The sequence below is a fragment of the Brassica oleracea genome, chromosome C7 (genome assembly GCF_000695525.1).
Source record: "Brassica oleracea var. oleracea cultivar TO1000 chromosome C7, BOL, whole genome shotgun sequence".
In the NCBI taxonomy this organism is placed as follows: Eukaryota; Viridiplantae; Streptophyta; class Magnoliopsida; order Brassicales; family Brassicaceae; genus Brassica; species Brassica oleracea.
This window is the reverse complement of record NC_027754.1, coordinates 42,342,293-42,344,605: the sequence shown is the minus strand read 5'-3', so window position 1 is coordinate 42,344,605 and position 2,313 is coordinate 42,342,293.

Genomic DNA, 2,313 nt, shown 5'->3' with positions numbered 1-2,313 from the left:
AGCGATTTACTAAACGGAAACGAAACTGAGCTTAAGGAATGCGATTTCCGGCGATTACCTAGGGTGTTTATCGGTGGTGGCAAGCTGAACGTGGTCACGGCGCACGGTTGCTCCGGTGACGAGCTCAGGTGAGCTTTCTTCCTTCTTCTCCTTCTTCTCTCTCTTTCTCTCTCTCTCAAGCTTTAAAGAAGATGGAGATGGTGGGGAAAAAGGTGGAGATGGTGGAGAAGAAGGTGGAAGTGGTGGCGTTGGAGAAAAAAAGTGGAGATGGTGGGAGTGGTGGGTCATTACAATAGTAGTATTAGAATCTGATGTATATCCGAACCTATTTCAGTCTATTAAAATTATCCAAAGATTTTAACTGATATCGACCTAACCCAAAATTAGTCTGGCTAATTTAACCTAAAATTACTTCATAACAAAATATCAGCGAAGCGACATATAAGGCTGATTCTTATCACGAGTGGGTGATGGAAATATTCCTCATGGAGATTGTAAATAAGACGTAAGTAATATACAAACAAAAAGCTATGAGATAATTTTCTCTTTAGTGTCAACTAATTATGAACTCAAACTGCATATTACTATCACACCAAAAACTCAAATTGCATAATTATTAAAAAAAAATATCTTTTAATCAAAATATGGATCAAATACGTACGTTCACTCGTAATTCGTCATCGAAAGTTGCGATTAGGTTCATGGATGAAGCATGGGTCTTTTTTCATTTAACTGCATGCGGTCCCGATTTTTTTTTTATCATATTTGAAGCGAGTTGTCAACTTGTAATCGACGAGTTTTATTTTCCACTCTGGAGAGTGGAATGACAGTTGTCATCGACGAACTCTTTTAGTTTTTTTTTAACACATCGACGAGCTCTCACTTTTGCCTTTTTGTATGGCGAATTTAAAAGTTTTTATATATTTAAGTCAAACGTGTTACAAAAAAATAATAATATATATTTAAGTCAAATAAGTTTTCCATAGTTTGTTACTTCTTTATAAGTTATGCATCGGTGTGATTTATATCCGTGCATTCGTCTATGTCAGATCTTGGAACATATGCAAGTAGGTATGATATTTCTTTTTCCGGACCAAGCCGGTTGAGCGGAATCAAACCCAAATTTCAGTTTTCAGTTCGACTTCAATTAAAAGTTTGGTTTGATTCGGTCAATTGATAAAACAATTATCATTATGTTTAGCAATCAATTATTTTGATTTCTACTTTTTTCAAAAAATATAATCAAACAATAATTTTCTTTAACTAAAAACCCGAATTGAACTAATCAAACTATAGATGCAAGTGGTTCCATTAGATGAGGTGAAAGAGATGAAACAACCATGTGACCCTCTCTCCCTTAATTATCTTTTCTTTACCTGTGCTATCTATATTACTAAAGAGAAATACTCATTTGTAAATGTTCTTACTTTGTTAATTAAACTTCTTTTTTTTTACTTATCTTTTTTCAGTTGCATTTATGAAATATCCTAAAACGAATAAAACTGCATAATTTATTGCTTGTATTTTCAGTTACATTAATGAAATATGCTTAAATGAATTTAAACTTCCTATTTTATTGTTTGTATTTTTCAGTTACCTTAATGAAATATCTTTAAATAAATTTGGACATAATATCATTTAATCAACCAAAAAAACTCATGAGTTATCCATACGTGCATAATTTTAATAATGAAGATTTTTAAAAACGTGCATCATTAAAATGTTACCTAAAACATGCAGCACTAATATATAACATGCATCAATAAAACTAGAATTTGACTCACACAATTGTACGAATATTATTTTCAATTGATTAAATGTAAAAATAATTACTTATTCAAAAAATATTTAAGAATCGCTATGTTTTTAAAAATTATATGGTATTATTTGCTCATAACTCATTTGTCATTTGATAAATTGTTAAAAAGAAAATTTTAGCATTTACAAAAAATTTCTTTTTTTTTGTTTGACCAAAAAAAAGAAAATTTTAGCATAATATAACTCAGTTGTCATTTGCTAAATTTATGGTTTTTATTTATATTTTTTATTATTTAATTATAATATTTTCATTTTATATTTGAAAGATAAACGAATTTTCTTTCAAACAATATTTTTGTAAATGTATTTTTTAAAAAATAATCAATTAAAATTGTTATTATCATTGAATATCATTATTTTTGACATAATTTGAGTTTTCGTTTACATCAAAACTTATCATATTTAGGATAATTTTAATTTAAAATGTAATTTTCATATTTTTCAAACAAATTCTAAAAATATTTTTTAAATATTTTGTTATAATTGTTAAAAAAA